The sequence below is a fragment of the Mandrillus leucophaeus genome, unplaced genomic scaffold, assembly GCF_000951045.1.
Source record: "Mandrillus leucophaeus isolate KB7577 unplaced genomic scaffold, Mleu.le_1.0 Scaffold512, whole genome shotgun sequence".
NCBI lineage: Eukaryota > Metazoa > Chordata > Mammalia > Primates > Cercopithecidae > Mandrillus > Mandrillus leucophaeus.
The window spans coordinates 1624756-1643291 of NW_012105498.1; the positions used below are offsets into that span (position 1 = coordinate 1624756).

Consider the following 18536-nt stretch of genomic DNA (forward strand, 5'->3'; position numbering starts at 1 on the left):
TGCTGACACTTCTCACCCCTAAACAAACTGATGATTTTCTTTTCTTGAGACAAAGGCTTGCTCTGTTGCCCAGGTTGGAGTGCAGTGGCATAATCTCAGCTCACTGCAGCCTCCGCCTCCCGGGTTCAAGCAATTCTCCTGCCTCAGCCTCCTGAGTAGCTGGGACTACAGGCACTCACCACCACGCCCATTTTTGTATTTTTAGTAGAGACAGGGTTTCACCATGTTGGCCAGGATGGTCTCAATCTTTTGACCTCATGATTTGCCTGCCTCAGCCTCCCAAAGTACTGGGATTACAGTGTGAACCACCGCTGATGACTCTTTTACACATAAAACTGAAATAGTTGTGGCAGCAAAAGATTTTGATGGCAATGAAAGTTTGTAAACTGTACTTCGATCTCTTTTTCTTATTCCCAAAGTGCAAGACGCAGGGTTCTCAATCTTTCAGTAGTGCTTCTCCTGTAAATAATCCTTCATTTTGTTTGGCAAAGGCAGTTTCCGACTTAAGTCTATTCTGGTATACTGACATATAACAAAACGACACAGGTATTGCAACAAGTGCACCTGCATGAACCAAGACACTGACTTGGCCAGTCTGACAAGGTAAGTTGCAGATCCAGGCACCTGAGACCTTGAATAACAAAAAGCTCCATTTTCAGAGTCCTTGATGGAATGCTCAGTTAGATCAACTATGGATGTATGCCCTTCCACACCTGGCTGTTCATAAAAGCTAAACCTACCATTTGAGTGCTCAATTCTAGTGTGAAGTGTTTCACCATGGGAGCGAAAGCTCAAGCTTAAAAGATAACACTCTTCAGAACTGTCCTGATCAAGGAAACAACCATCTGGCACACTTGCTAGCTTCCCTTCTGCCTCCCAACATGTGATTGGTCCCCAGTACCATCCTTGTTTTGCAAGTTTTTTCAGCTCCTCTGTAAGACTTGTCACTACCATGGGACCACTGCTTTGCACTGAGACATAAACTCTTGCAACACCACGAGCAGAGTTAAGATCAAAATTGAGATGACAGAGCATACTTTCAGCTACGTGGGCTTCTGTGCCAGTAAGTCCACTGAAGTTCCTTTGGATTTGATTATTCTGCATTGGAGGTAGCAATGGTGAGAGTGGAGGGACATCATCGTGACCCACTCTCGGGCTCTGCAACATGACTCCCGTAGTGCCAGCCAACAACCCATTTATGGACTGATCCACAAAGATCTCTGGGGCAACAACTAGGTCCTGGACTACCTGACTCTCATCTTCAGGGAAAGAGCGCCCTTCCACTTGAGGAACCACAGAGACTTCCATGGCAGAAGAACTGTCCAGACAATAGCTACGTGATCCTTCCAAAGGACACATCCCCTCATCTAAAGGCACAGTATACTGAATGTAGTCCTGAGGCAGAAGTCCAATAACGACAGGCACATGTTCATCCAGGCGAAGATACAGGTCTCTATTCTGAGAAGCCGAGCTTTTCAGTGAATTGGCTTGTTCCTGGCACGCGGTCTGACTGCAGAAGTCCAATAACGACAGGCACATGTTCATCCAGGCAAAGATACAGGTCTCCGTTCTGAGAAGCTGAGCTTTTCAGTGAATTGGCTTGTTCCTGGTACGCGGTCTCAGACTGAAGGTCATGGAAATCCTTCCGGACGCCATTCAGGGGTGGACTCGGGCTGGAAGAGTGAAGAGTGGTCTTGACTCTCACCTCCATCTTGATGCACGTCTCCTCAGAGTTTGTGGGCTGAAGAGGCCACGGCATGGGACCGCAGTGATGGCTGCAGAGGCAGGTGGCCTTATCGGCCTTTGAGCTCCCATGTCTTTAAAGATTATCGGTGCTGAGGAGGAGGAGAAGGTGTCCTCATTGGCAGAGCTCCCAGAGGGTGTGCCCACCTTGCCTTTTGGCTTCTGTTTGGCAGAAAGCCGCCTTTTTAACGTACCCATCAAGCTTTTGCTTTTTGATCTGTTTTTTTTTTCCCGCCTTTTTCATCTTCCCTATTGATATCGCAGCTGGCTGTATCTTTACCATAGCAGCTACCAAATAAGGAATTATCTTTCCAAAGTCACTGGCTAGCGATGGTGGTTGTACTACCATGAAATCAGTTTATTTTTCACTTTTATTCAAGTTAAAAGATTTCCAGAAGGTTTTAAGACTATTTTCTTCATTACGACTAGTTACCTAATCCAAGGGATCAAAATGGAGGGGATTCACTTCTGTCATGATGGAATGAGATGGTCGGCCAGGCGCGGTGGCTCACGCCTGTAATCCTAGCACTTTGGGAGGTCGAGGTGGGCAGATCACTTGAGCCCAGGAGCTCAAGACCCGCTTGGGCAACACAGGAAGAGCCCGTCTCCGAAGGCGGCCGGGCTCCACTTCCTCGCCCAGGACCGGTGCGACGGCTGCGCTGGCCTTTCCTCCAGCAACTCCTCTTCCCGCCTCCTTCCTCCTCCTCCTCCTCCAGCTTGTGTGTACTTTTTAAAGATTCACTATATGCACATGCAAGCACATGACTTTATCTCCATTTCTCTTGCTCTCCTTACATACATATTTTAATATATTATTGCCTTTTTACTTAACTGAATAGGTCATATCATATATAATTTGACAGCTTTTGTTTTGCTTTTCATTGAGCAATGTATCTTGGACATCTTTCATTATCATATCACCTCATATCACTCTACCTTTTTAATGAAAGCCTAGTATTCTATGTTACGGATGTGCCAGCACTTTTCAGTGAGATCCCTCTTGATGTGGTTAAAGTTGTTTCCAGTTTTTCTGCTACTATAAACACTTATAAAAGTGTTTCTGAAGGATAAATTTCCTGGAAAGACTTCTTGGTGAAAGGGTATATACATTACTTGTTTTTTAAAATTTGCTATTGTACATTTTCAAAATAATTATTTATTCATTAAACATATAGAAACTAATAAATAAGAAAACAAAAACAGGCCATAATCCAATTGCCCAGATAATGTATTGATATGAAAAATAAAATTAATATACACACATCATGTCCATATATCATAAGTAAGGCACAATGAAAAGACATACAAATAAAAGGCTCCCCTACCTCCTATTATCTCTACAAAGGTAACCATGTTAATGGCTTCTTGTATATACTACTAATTATTTTTGTTATGAATATAAGCCAGTTTATAAAATAGATAATTTAAAATTTTATACAAATAAGATCATGTTCTACACCTTGATTTTTTCCACTTACTAATATATCTTAGTGAGCTTTCTAATTTACATATTTCTTCCCATTAATCTCATTCTTTTTAATAGCTATGAGTGTTCTATTATTCAATGAAAAACAATTTGTTTTACCAGTAGCATGGCTGATAGCTAGGTAGCTTCACTATTTTGCTATTATAAACAACGAGGTAATAAATATCATCTAACAGTAAGTTGTTGAGTAAAGAGTATGAATGTGAAATTTTGATAGGTATTGCCAGACTGCCTGTAAAAGTGTAGTATTAATTTACATGCCCACAAATAATATATGATTTTCAACTTCCTCACACTCTTGTAATAGTTACATATACTTCAACATTTGACTTTCCATTCTGATAGGTAAATAATTTTATTTTTAAATTTTGCGTTTCTTCAATTATAAGGTTAAGCATCTTCTTATACGTTTATTGGATATTTGAACTTTTTTTAACATAAAATCCCTTTTTATTTATTTTGTTTTTGTCGTTTAGGCAGTTTGCTCTTTCAAAACATTATCTGCAAATGAAGAATGTTATTGCTCCTTCTTAGGTAATGATTGCAAATATTCTTAGTTTGTTATTTGTACTGTTGTATTTTGACTTTTCTTTTGTACATTACTTCCTATCATAGAGTGAGTTTTTAAATATTTAGTGAAGTCTTATTTAATTTCCTTTTCTTTTTTGGCTCTTGAGTTTTAGATTATAACTTCTCTTCATCAATATATTTAACAAATTACCCATGTTTTCCTCTAGCAAACTATAGTTTAATCTTTAGCCATTTAATCCTTAATCAATTGGAATATACTTTGATGTTTGATCTGAGAACCAAGTGAACAGCCAAAATTTCTTGGACGTTTCCTTTACAGCATAAGATTTCTACATGTTTCATCATTCTAGTCATCCTCTGAATTTTTTTTCAGCGCATTAAGGAAAGTACATGGACAAATGGGAAGGACCAAAAGATTTGCAGTTAGACAAAACGGGTTAAATCTCAAGTCTACCTAGGTTACCTAGATAACTTGGGGAAGTCACTTAACTTCTTTGAACCTTAGCTTTCTTCTCAATAAAATGAGTATACCTACCTACCTACCTATCAGGGCTGTTGCAGGTACAAACAGGCATTCAGTAAACAGTATCTATTATTATTGTTTTAGCATTTCTTCAAAGAGCTGTGATTATAAGTGATGAATTAAATCTAATGGAAATTAACCAACACAGAGTGCGATATATGAGTTACTTCATGCTTTTTTAAAAAAGAGGAACACAACATTTTAGGACTAGAAAAGCCTTAGAAACTTGTTTATCTAGCACTTATACATTAGAGATGAACCCCATAAAAGAAGGGACTGGCCCAAAGTCATACTGAAGTTAGCATAGAGATAGGACCAGCCAAGAGCACCTCTTGCCAAGCCCAGAGTTCCTTCTAGTTTAGCAGATATGCTCTGTGAGTTTGTTTCTTTTACACTGGACCAATAATACAATCTTGTTCCTTTTAGGCCCAAATTTACATGGGCCTCTGCATTTTTGAAGAGGTGTGTTGCTGCTGTTATCCCGAACAATATCATTGTGCCCTTGTTCCTATTGATTTCTTCCCTGGTTTTAGCAAACATGTTCTTCTCCAGTCATTCAGATTTTTCAAGATCACTTTGATTCTTATTTCTTTCCCTGAGGTTTGAGTTTTTAATCAGTAAACCTTGCACAAATAACATTTTCAAAAGTATTCACAGTTTACATCATTGATATGACATTTTAAAATACCAAGTGTGACACAGCCTCATATATTTATTATTATTGTTATTATTATTTTGCTTCAGTTTGAACTTTTTCATCTGGATACATGGATTCTCAAGTTCTGTTTAGAGTCCTCTTCTCTCCGAGAAAAATTCTTTTCTTGAAGCATACATTCTCAAAGATTGGATGCCACTAATTATTGTTGAGATTAATAATAATAATTAACATCAATTGAGCATCAGGCATGTACATAAGAGATATTTATATGTTATCTCATTTAATCCTCAGGAGGGTGGGATTATTTTTCACATTTTACTGATAAGAAAACTAGACTCAGAGACTCACTGACTTACTCAAATTTATATGGTGGAAAGAGGCTAAGGATTTAAAATAATGTAATACTCCTGAGTTCTTAACTACCAATTTACACTGTAATTTAGTATCCTGTCTAATTCTGAGGGTCTACGCCTACAAGATTCCAGTTCTGAAACCTGTCTTTCAAGGGCATAAGTCAAGCTCCCTGAAACTGGCAGCAAATGATTGTGTGTTTTGCCACTCTACTCTGCAGTGGTCCAAAAGCAACCTGATCTAGAAATTATGGCCCAACTTATAATGATTAGATCACGTAGGGCTAAGGTAAAAGGCATTGTCAAGCTAGAACAATTTCATTTATTGCTACCTCTTTATGTATATGACTTGCATTGGACCATTAAAATATTTATATTCCGGCCGGGCATGGTGCTTACACATGTAATCCCAGCACTTTGGGAGGCCAAGGCGGGTGGATCAAGGTCTCAGGAGATTGAGACCATCCTGGCTAACACGGTGAAACCTCGTTTTTACTAAAAATACAAAAAAAAAATTAGCCAGGCACGGTGGCGGTCGCCTGTAGTACCAGCTACTTGGGAGGCTGAGGCAGGAGAATGGCATGAACCCGGGAGGTGGAGCTTCCAGTCCAGCCTTGGCGATAGAGTGAGACTCCTTCTCAAAAAAAAAAAAAAAAAAAAAAAAAAATTGATCTTCCATATGTTTTGGCATCCTTTGCCCAATAATGTTGGTAATGAATAGAAATTTGGGAACTTTTAGTTGACTTCTAGTTGTGTTGCTGCTGTTGTTTTTCAGATCCTAATGTGAATATGAGTGGTTTACCATCCCCAAGGTCAATCTTTTTTCTTTTTGTTTTTAAAATATATCATTATATTTGCTACTTCTGCCACTAGGCGCCTTGGCCTGGGGCTCCAGGGGTTCCCTGAATAAATGACGATTCTCTGGAAATATTTGTCTGTTTCTTAGTACTATAGAATGAACGATATCAGTATCAGAGGATTTCAAAAATAGAGGAAGTCTTGTGATCTTCTTCAACCCCAGTGTACATCGTCAGGCTGATTCAAACACTTTCTTATACTCTTGTCCCTCACTATGTTGACCTTTTAAAATTTCTCTGATTCAGCCATTTCTGCATCTATGCACATGCTATTTTCCATATCTAGAACATTGCTTCTCACTCTTTCCTCATCTGGAAAACTTCTAGTTCTTAAAGACTCAATTCTAGTTCTTAAAGACTTAAAAAACTGAGTTGTGTAATGTATCTATTTATAAGCTCCTTAAAAGTCAGATCTCTGCTTACTGGAACTTGTGTTCCTGGCATAGGGTCAGGCAAGTAATAGGTGCACAAGAACAAAAGAGGAGAGTAAGTGAATAAGCAAATGGGTGAGTGAATAATATATTCTCGCATTATCCCAGGCAAATGATCATCTAACCTCCATGGATCAACACTAATGAAGAACTCACTGTCTTTCAGGAAAATCCATTCTGTTTGGGTGAGCTACAGTGATTAAAACAAACAAACAAAAAACAAAACAGTTCTTTGTGTTGAATCTTTCTTTCCACCTTTTGGTTTCAGTTCTGCCCTCTGACGGCTCAGAAAACAATATTTCTTCTTCTATATGATCCTAATATGTGAATGCATTTTTCACTTTTCCAGGAAGTGATCCCACTACCTTCCCCATCTCTTCATATTGTTCTCACCAAGTGACCATTTGCTTCTGCTTGCATACCTCCAGTGTCAGGGAACTCTCGTTCCCTGGTTTCTAAATTCCGTTTTTTGTTATCTCTTATGGGTGTTATTTCCAGCATCTTGATATCGTGTAATATATCTCATTAGAGACTCAGGTAAGTGAATGTGAGATCAAATATGACAATATGGATGCTCACCCTATGACTCACTGTACTATCTTTTAATGTGTGCCTTCTATAGTGCCTAGAGATAAACACAGTATTGAAATAAATTTGTTTTTAAAAAAGTATCCACTTAGTTATTTCACTTTCCAATTTAAAGGAAGACTGAACTAGAGTGACACATAGCCATTGTTAAGCAATGTGCTGTTCAGTGGAGGGCAGTGACAGCTAAACACATGATTAAATACTGGGCGGTAAGGGCTAGCACAAGAAAAGGTCAGAATTCTATGGTACAGAAGAGGCATTCCTACCAAGGGATGAGGAGGAATAAGGTTTCCTGGAGACAGTGACATTGAGATGAGGTCGTGAATGTTAGCAAGGTGAGGATGGGTGGAGGTTCTCACAGATGGGGAGAGTAGGGTGAGGAGACTAGTGGCAAGAGTATTCCAGGCAGAGAGAGAGGCACACATGGAGGGCTGTAGGTGAGAGAGGGCCTGCACATCTGAAGAATAGGAAACAGTTGTTACTGAAGGGCAGATACTGGAGGAACAAATGTGAGAAAGAAGTGATGAAGAAAAAGATGATGATGATGATGATGATGATGGTGATGATGGTGATGATGGTAGCTGACATGTATATAACACTTAATATGTGCCAGGCACTGTTGTAAGCATTTCATATACAGAAATTCCCTTAGCCCTCATAATAACTGTGTGAAGTAAGAACACACAACAATCCCCATTTTACAGAGGTGGTAACTGAGGCACAGATTAAGTAACTTGTCCAAGGGTACATTGCTAACATATGGCAAAGTCAGGAATGAAACCCAGGCAGTGCGGTTTAAGCATCTTCATTCTTAACCATGACATAGCCTCTCAAGGATCTGGTGTTCCAGGGCATGATAAGCCATTAGTATATTTGACCATAATGAGGAGTCATTCCTCAGCTTAAAATTGAGAAATATTATTTTAACATCACTCTTGTGCCCCAGGAGTGCTTACAGGTAGAGAGAATGTACAGGAAGAGAATGTGCAGGAAGCATGTGCTTATGACCAGCCTGGTTGCAAGAATCTGAGGCTGGATGGACCCCCTTGGAGATGCTGCTCAGAAGGCAGAGCAAATGCTCATGGCTGCCAAAGTTTTCCGTTACAGCTCATGTCATCTGCCTGCTCTGAAAGCAGTGTCATGGAAGAATGTTGGATTTAGACCTGGGAAAGCCAGGATTCAAATCTTGGTCCCTTCCCTTACCAGCTCTATGACTTTGGGTAAATTCCTTAATCTCTCTGAACTTGTTTCCTCATATGCACCAAAAGATGTGAACCCTTCTTTTGTTAGGCTGTTATCAGGATTGTTAGAGTTTAAGCAAATAAAATGCTTAAAATAATACTTGGTACATGGTAGGTACTTACTAAATAGTTGCTATCTGTATTATAGCATATCCATTATCCATGTAACCAGGACTTTTAACTGACTTTTATCAGCAATAATAAAACCAAAGAATATGTTTCAGAGAAGGCTGTCTTAGAATAAAAGTAGCTAAGAATTACAAATTTAACAGAATTATTAACTGCGAAAAAAAAACACAAAGGGGTAACCAAATGGGAAAAGGCTAGATAATTGGCACCACATTTCAATTAAAATGAGTCAGGTACAGAACATAGGGGACTGTTTCAAGCCAATAATTTCACAGTTGGGGGTCTGGGTGGAAGGTGGCAGGGGGCAGCAGGGAAGAAACTGGGGTAGGATCCAAATGATTTCTACTTTATTCAGAGAGACTACGGATAGTAAGATGAACAGATGTATATTATGAGTGTATTAAATACATGTAGAAGGCTCCCATTCTTTCTCAAGAGGGAAAAAAATCTATTTTCATTTTTCCTGAAGTGATGAGATGCAATGAAGCGAAAATGTAAGTTTTGTTGCCAACTCTGCCATCAACTTATTCAAGCCAGCTAATAAGCTGCTCTGAAAAGTGAAGGTGCTGGGCCGCACCATCTCTAGGGTCCGCTGTGTTGTAAATTTAATTATTTCTATGGCTTAAAAATAACATCTCAAAAGTATTTTATAGTTAATAAACTGTTTTCCCACCTCACATTTGTTACTGAACAAGGTGATACATAAACAAATAGAACAAACACATTCACATGTATTAAATGATCTTATCACATACTTATGCGGGTAACAGGGAAACTGTAAATATCACATTTGATGTTGATTTGTGAGCAGTCTGATGGCTGACATAGAACATAGAAAGAGAGAAAGAAAAAATGCTGCCAGCAGAAGTAGACCTTGAATGCCAGGGTAAGAAGTTTTGTCAATAAGGGGCTATGGAAGGGTTTTACAGAAGCATTTAACACAATAGGACATGTGTTTATGGGAGAACAACTCTGGCAACAGTGAGAAACTGGGGTTAATGAACTAAGTGAGTTCAGGAAAGGAACTATCCCAGCAGATAACCAGATGGGAGACTATTGAAGTATTTAGTCTTCCATTTAGGATGATTGGAGGTGTGATGATACCATCAATCAAGATGGGAACACAGAATGGAGAGTGGGTTTGGGTGAGAGGATAATGTATTTTGTCTTAGACATGTTGACTTTGCTATGTCTGTTGGATATCTACAGTTTTGCAGACAGTTGGAAAATATCTACCTGAAGCGTAGAGAAGTGTCCAATGTTCAAAATCATTTTAGATTTCATATTCCTATGGTCAGTACCATGGTCAAATTAGACCCAGATGTAGAAGAAGCTTGATATACAAGATGGGGATAATAAGAGTACCACGTCATAGAGTTGCTATAAGGTTAGATTAGTTAATACATGTAAAGCACTTAGAAAAGTGACTGGCATCTAGTAAGGGCATATAACTATTAGCTATTGTTGAACCCTCTCCTGACATACACAACGTGGATGACTTGGGAGAGTATAAAATTATCTCAGTGCAGGCTCATTTGACCAGGGAAAAGTGCTAGGGTTGTAGGCACTAAAACAAAAAAGCACAATCCTAGGAGTTACGAGTCCTGAGTTCTGGTCATGCTGTTAGCTTATTTGACTTTGAGAAGTCCCTTCATCTCTCTGGGCCTCAGTTTCTTTATCTAGAAAGAGAGCTTCACACTAAATCTCAGAGGTCTCTTCTAGTGCTTAATCAACAAATACATTCTATGCTCCATATGTATTTTGTTGACAACTTGAGACAAACAGATCATTATGCATTAAACTTTTCAAACACCCTCCAGCATGTTTCAGAGTGAATGTACTATAAATTGTATTTGAAATGAAAAATTCTAATTAAGTTCCCTTCTCCTCCTGGAGGCTGTTGTACTTTGTGAAGAGTGGTAATATTTCTGACAGTATATGCATTACAGCTCAAGACTAGAATCCTGGAGCAGAGGCAAAGTGAAAAACCGATATTGAATATTTATGTATCTTAGCAGTTAAACATTAACTTCCCTTTAAATTTGGCTTCCTGATGCAAAAACAGGCTTATAGTTAAAAAAAAAACTTAGACCTTTAAAAATGTTTTGGCTTACCAGGTCATTTCTAGAGGGATGAATATTTTAGAATCCTTAAATGAAAATAATAAAGTATAATTTGGCTATCCAAACCCAGCTTACTAAAGGCTGAAAGACAGTAACATCTAGAATTTATGCATTTCAAGTAAAAAGTTAACTATCTTTGTAAGAATATATAAACAAGAAATAGTTGAAACCTTATAAAAATATTATACAAATACAAGGTGATACTACTATCTCCAAGCTCTGATTTTTACCTTAAGTCTAGACTAGTTAACCTTTCTGGTTACTTGTCATCTGCAGATAGATGTGTAAGACTTTTCAAACCCATCATACTCAAAATCAAACTCAAAATTTCTCCCAAACATGTTTCTCAAGAGTTTTCTCATTTCCAGCAAACAGTACTACCACCATTCTCCTCTCAAACCACTGAATCAAGAACCTCCATTCATTTCTTCCCCTTCCACCTCCGCATGCAATCCCTTAGTTCATAGCCATATTCCAATTCCACTTTTCTCTAACTCCACCCCATCCCTCTAGGCCAAACTATCATTTTCCCTGGGAATACTACAGTAGCATTGATGGTCCCTCCATTCTCTTTGTGGCCCACTCCTCCAACCCTCCTTTATCCCTTTTTGACTCAGCAGCTAGAATGATCTCAAACTGTATATCAGATCATGCCTCTCTTCTGCTAAAATCTTTCTTCTGGCTCCTTGTTAGGCTTTGAATGAAATTCAACTCCTTTCCTCGGACTCTGCCTATCCGTCTTATTCCATCTTATTCCACGCTGCCTACTTTACTGTTTGCTGGCCACAAGGGCCTTCATTCTGTTTTGCATCAGTCCAAGTTTTCTCCAGTCTTACAGAATTTGTGCCAGTGGTCCCTCTGACTGGAGTGCTCTTACCTAGCTTTTCTCATCTTTGACAACTTATTTTCATAAGTGTCAGCTCAAATGTCAATTCCTCAAAGAGCTCTTTGCTGACAATCACATTTAAAGTAGCCTCCCAGCCTATCTCTAACTCACCCAGTTTTACTTTCTCACAGAATTTAGACCCACATGTTATTCTATTTATTATCTCACCCACCCCAAGAGAAGTTTCCCATAAGTAGGGACCTTGACTGTCTCTTTTAACTCCATACTTTTAGTGCTGAGTATGCTATGTAGATGTTCAACAATATTCCTTAAACTAATGAATGATTATAATTATTAAATCACATAGCTTTATTTAAATCATTAAAATTTATTTGACAACCAGTTATTGTGCACTTGTTATGAGCCATTCCTTTTCAGAAGGCATTTTTCCTCTAGGGGGAGAATAGTTGGTGAAACTGAACTCACTGATTCAGCATCTTTGAGGGTGAGGCCCAAGACTTTTTTTTTTTCTTTTTTTGAGACAGGGTCTTACTCTGTCTCTCAGGCTAGAGTGCAGTGACATGACATGCACCACTGTGCCTGGCTAATTAAAAAAAATATTGTAGAGCAACCAATATGTTCCTTGAAGCACCCAATATGCCTTAAATGTCCTTGCAAACATTGTTAAACAACCACCTCCACATCATCCAAGCCTTTAAACTGTTCAGGCAGTGTCAGACTCTGGGCTGGAAGGCTAAATTCCTACCCTTCAAGATCTGCTTTGTGGCTTCTCACTTCACCCACCAAATGTTCTATCCTGAGATAAGATGTGTGTGTGCTGCTAGACTGATGGATTCCCTTTGGTTAGGGTTAAATTTGAAGCTGAGATCCTTTCTCTGGTGGATGGTGGTAAGAAAAAAGCCTTCTGAATTTGTCCAACATGTTCTCCCTTTTGAATCAGTGGACTAACTGAAAGTGCTCTGTTATTCTTTTTATAAACTTGTTTTTTTTAGTGATTTCTGGGCCTCAGATATTAAAATATCACTATTTAATCTACTGTTAAAACACTATCAATAATAAATTGATTAACTAATGAACTATTCATATAATGGAATACTATGCAATCATTAAAAGCAATAGCATACATGTCTAATATTTTGAAACTAAAAAAAGTCATGATCTATTGCTAAATTAAAGAAAAGCAAGTTGTAGAACTATATGTATATATAACTCCATTTGTTTCAAAAAAGAAAAGTATGAATGATCTTATAGAGAATGCCTCCAACATTACACAACGAATTGATAACAGAGGCTTTAAGGGGCTATGGTATCGTGGTGGGGAGGGGAGAAATGCTGAAGAGGAGAGAATGGGTTACATTTCATTTTATAGCCTTTAACAGTATGTGAATATTTTTAAGTAAACCTGTGGTACTATAACAATTTTAAAAGTCATACAAAAAAGTTTTAACAACTGAATTTGAGGTTTCTGCTACCTTAGCAATAAAAGACAAAAGGGGCTATGTAGGTAAATTAAAAATACAGTAATATTTATAGAAAACATGAGTCCTAGAGTATTCAAATTTTCAAACATTGCGTTAATCCATTCAATAAATATTAACTGAATGCCTTCTTTGTGCCAGTCATTGTGCTATTTTTGGGGGATGGATTGGTGAAGAAAGCAATGGTTCAGCCCTAAGTGACTTAGAATCTAACAGTAGTTCCGAACTGGGTATGAAAATGTGTCTATTTGTGAGGGGGGATGGTATTTTTTGTTGTTAAAATGTCCAAGTCAGGAGTCAGCATTGGCATTAATTGTAGAAGGTGCACGTGTGTTAAATGTTTTGCAAACTGTGGCACAATCAGGCACAGTGAAAAAATGTCCTTCCAAAAGTGCAATAACACCTGCAAAAAGAAATACTGAATCAATATCATTTTTCACATAAATACCCTAATTCCCAGTGAACCTTATTACTTTGTTCAAGCAAGTTCAGTTGGCTAAGTTCTGGGTCAAAGTTATTAACTAGGAATTTGTCTAAATAGTATACAGATTTGAAAGCATTAAGGATGTTCATTTCTACATATCCTATAATATTCACTAATTTGGTTTAGTTTACATAAACTAATCTGAGTGAGATTGTAATGTAGGTGAAAAGCGTTCTTGTTTCCTTTTTTCTTCATACATATTTAATCTTGTTCATAAGCTTTGGAATCAATTTTAAAGGAAGGAATAGTGCTGTCTCCAGAGACATATCTGTCAAACAGTCCACTCCTGAAGCATCTGGAAGGCTTCAGCAGGAATAGGATACTAATGGAATTAATCTTGGTCAAAATCTGTTACTGCAAAACTCAAATTCTGGCTGCTGCATGCGGGACTCACCTGATGTTTTTTTCATCATAGCTCCTCAAGATAATGACATTCTTTTGTGTTTGGGCTTATGTGTATCTTGGCATCTGGCTGTTGCCCATAATTACATCTTAGTATTTCTTTGACTTATTCCTCACCTAAAAATAAGTTAATCATCTCATTGCCTAAAAGCTCCCAAGAAACAGGTTTTGTGAGTTTAGGCAAACTGTGTCAAGAACTCTTAAGTCCCCTCTTCTCAATTACTTTAGTCAAATCTTCCCAATTGCAATCAGTCAAATATTTTTGGGAAGTCAAAATCTTCCCAACTGCAATCAGTCAAATTAAGAGCAGGAGAGCTGAATAAACAGAGATGCTTGAAAATCAACTTGTATTCACCACTATGAATGAGAAATAATATTTATTAAACGATTTCTCTTCAAAATATCTTTTGCTTTTGTTTTTTCCTTTCTAATTTACTATGCTAGTTCTAAGCATTGATCTAAACTATTGAAACAGGCTGTTTCCTGTTTATTTTGAAAAATTTCAAATTATAGAAAACTTTATAATAAAAATTCATAAAGATTCAACAGTTCTTAATATTTTGGTACATTTGTTCTCCCTCTTCCTCCTTCTGTCTCTCTCCACTTATCTACCTATCTGCCTATCAGAAGACACACACACACACACACACACACTTTTTCTGAACCATTTGAAATATGTTGCAGACATTATTCCACTTTCAGCCTAACATATCAGCAAGGCATCTTCTCAGCGTAAAGATATTTTCTGTATAACCACAATGCCATTATTACTCCAAAGAAAACCAACAAAACTAATATTTTATACCATTTAATATATTGTACCTATTCATATTTCCTCAGTTATTCTCCAAATGTCTTTTACAGATTTTTTTCTTAACTCCAGGATTTGATCAAGTTTTATGCATTGCATTTGGTTGTTATTATGTCTTTAGTCATTATTAGTCTAGAACATTACCTACATTTTTCTTTAAACAAAATTTACTCTTTTCTTAAAAAAATTTCAGTCAGATGCTTATAGAGTGTTCTGCATTTTGAATTTGTCTGATTGTCTCTTCCCAATTAGAATCAGGTAAAACATTTTTAGCAAAATCCAATGTGTAATGCTGTGTATTTCTTACTATGTCATAGCAGGAGGCTCAAAATATATGGACCACCAGATCCCTTCATTCAAAAGGCACCTTTCTATTTTGCAAATAACAATCTATAAGGTGGTTTGAGACCATGTAAATATCTTTTTTCCAGTAAACTTTAACCCCTAATTTTTTTTTAGCATCTATGGATTAGCTTTCTTGAAACAGTTATTTTGTTGCAGGTTAAAAAATGCTTATTTTATAATTCTTTATTTCTTCTAGAATTATTAGCTGGTATTATTCTGTGCAGGAGAGCTTCTCCTTTATATATACATATATTTTTTTCCTCTATAATTCTGGATTTATTTTTGATATATCATGACTTTATAATTTTTTATATATCATAATGTTTTTGATATATAATATTGTTCTTTTTGACATATTTTTTGATATAGCATGATATTATAACTTATTACCATGTGATAGACTTCTAATTGATGTTTGCCTTTCCTCCAATCTCTGTCTCTCTCCCATCCTCCCCCTTCCTTTCATCTACTCTCAATACCTTGATGGTCATCTTGTATATCACAACCATTCTACTTTTCTCTAAATACCGCCTTTCACATTTTATAGATGCCACAGATGCTCATGTTCATCAGTGTTCCTAACTGCATGTAAATTATGTGCAAATTTCTTAGCTGTATATTTAAGCCCTTTCACAATGCAGCTTTTACCATAACCCTCTCTAGTCTTTTTAAGACCAGAGACTTCTCTGATATGAAGGAGCATTAGAGTGGATTCTATCCAGTCCTCCCATATCATTGGTGGAAAGAATGAGGCGCAGGGAATGAAGTTATTTTCCAAGGTCACTCAGTGTATTTGTAGTAGAGTCCAGATGAGAATGCTAGAGTTCAGTGTCCTACATTACACACCTCCTCTCCTAAGCAAACCCTCTGCTGCTGCCAGAAGCTTCATGTCCATCCCTATCCTAATGTTCTCTTGGGCCTAACTTCCTCCTCCTCGTTTTACTTCCTGTTTTCCTGGATTCTTTGAAGTCTTGGCCTTCTCTCTTGTCCAGGTCAGGTTCTATCTTCCCAGATCTCCTGTAATCATGATGGTCTGTGACACTTACTTGGCCATCAGCCCCACAACCTGGCAGTATTACATGAATTTTGGTCCTCCTTTACTCTTTTGTTACTATTTTTAAGGTGAGAAGTAATGCAAGCTCATTTTAAACAACTAAAACAATACAAAAGAACAGCAAGTAAACTGTGAACATCCTTCTATCGTAACCTTCAGGTAACCACTGATAATAAACTAGGCAAATGAACTCTACACACTTTCCGTACACATATTTACATATCCCCAGTTACATTCCCAATGTCTAGGATAGTGCCTGGTTCCTGTCAGTGAGTGCAAAACATTCATGTTTACCTCCATATGTAGTCATTGTTTTAAAGAATGATCCTATACATGATGTGCTGTGATTTGCTTTCTTTTTCTATTTATCTTTTTAATGAATAAATATCAATAACTAGACTATAAGCTCCAAGAAGGCAGTGTCAGACACTGTTTTAGTCTTCTTTTTTCCCAGGATGTGGCACAAATTGCTGTCCTCATAAATTATTATTGAGGGTGACTACAGCTTTATGTGCTTGATGAATCTCTTCCTCAACTCTGAAGAAGCCTTAAGGTTCACAAAGACTCCTGTTCCTCTAAAGAGGAATTATTAATCAGCTCACTAAGGATTTCATAGCCAATTTCAGTGTCTAACAATGAAAACAATGTAAACTAGAAAAGAAAGCAAAGCGAGGAGAATAATATAGCAGACAGGAAGGACCCTGGAAGGTGGCAACCAATTTTGCCACCTTAAAGGGTGGAGTTCTCTACACTGGAGCTGCCATCTTGAATGTTGACTGTTGTGTTAGGCAGACCACATAAATAGAGCCTTAACTCTAAGCATTATTGATTTCATAAAATGCTTCTAGACATTTGGGAGAACTAGAAGAAGCAACAGAATCATTTCAAAACTCTCCTGAAAAGATAAACTCCATACAATCAGGAGTGAGACAGAGTGACCATCCTCTGGAATTACCTCTCCTTCATCACTTTCCTTTGTTCTCTCAAGCATATATCAAGACTTCACAAAAGCAGTCAAGGCTGTGCTGAATCTTTCACTATCAGTCCCAAGTGGATATTGTAAGCGTCAGAAAAATTTTCCATTTACACAGGCAAGGAGGTATTTTCAGTAATTTAAATCTTTTCTAATTACTAACCAATACCCGCTTTCCAGCCTCCCAGTTTAGCACACAGAATGCTGCTCCCTGAAGAAAACAACTCTTCAGCAAGGTGTGAGTTTCCATGGTTAGTTACCAGAGCTTCAGATGTGAACGGAGCTGCAAAGTCACAATGCCTTCAGTAGATAAAAACATCAAGAAATAAAGTTCCACTGCCATCGTTCAGTTCCTAGCACAAAGTAAATGCTCAGCAAATAATAGGAAGGAGGGGAAAAGCGAATCAGAAAGGAGAACAGAAAAGAAAAGGAGAGAGGGAATAAAGAGGGAAGAAATCTAGTCAATTGGCTTTCAAACTGTGACCAACAATTTAAGTGTGGAAGGAGATCACTAATAAAGATAATAATAGTTACTGAATACTGAACAAAAGGGTACTGTATTAGGCTTGTTATTGTTAATCCTCCCAAGAACTTTGCTGAGGTCAACTTTAAGATGGGGAAACTGAGGCACAGAAAGATTAGATGCTTCGAAAGTAGCAGAGCTAAGATAAGAGATCTGATCTGTGTGGTGCACAAACTGTGTCCTGCGTCCTTTCTCCCCTACTTAATCTTCCCTCTTCTCTTACAATACCTGCTGTCTCCAGCCTTAGGGATGCAGGTAACACTTCTGTCTCTGACAGCCACCAATGTCGCTATGTGCTTCCAAATCTACTTCTGTCCCCTACGCATACACATTCCCTTCCCCATAATATCACATGCCTTCTCACAGCAGCCTCAGCTCCTGCTAGTGCCTGTCATCACAATGGGCCACTTTGCTTTTCCATCTCAGTAAACAGCCCCCTCCAGGCATATTGTAGTCTCATCTCCAGGGGCTGTTTCCCTGTTTCTTCAGGGCAAGCTTGATCAGTGCAGGGACCAGCTTTCCTCAACAGCTCTGCCACTTTGGGTATTACAGAGAACACAACAATCCCCCAGAGCATTTTAAAGTCAAATCCTTTTAATATCCCTGTGGCCAAATTCAGTGTCTGCTCACCCAGCTCCTTCCTTGAACTATGCTTCAGCCTATACTGGGGCCAGTTCTGTGAGAGGCTGGCTGCAGGCTCTGATCAGTGGTGGGCTCTGCCACATCTTGTGAGACCAAGAGGCATTAAGTCAGTAAGCACAAAGACAGCAGTCATCCAGAAGGCGAAGAAGCACTGGAGGCTGCCTGAAACAGGGGACCTGGAACTCTCAAACTTCATTCACTGTACTAACAGCTGCCAGCATCAGAATAAAATATATATGACTAGCCCTTGCTGCTCTTGGCATGGGGAGTTCCATGAAACTAGACATATAATTCTGCATTCTTTAAAATCATCATCC

At 38.1% G+C, this 18536-nt stretch overlaps 1 protein-coding gene and 1 pseudogene across 5 annotated transcripts in view; both read right to left on the reverse strand.

Moving 5' to 3' along the window:
* Positions 1-18536, reverse strand: part of DLG2 (discs, large homolog 2 (Drosophila)) — a 916021-nt gene that overhangs the window by 363650 nt on the left and 533835 nt on the right. The window lies entirely within an intron of this gene.
* On the reverse strand, positions 323-17397 carry LOC105551254 (annotated as a pseudogene).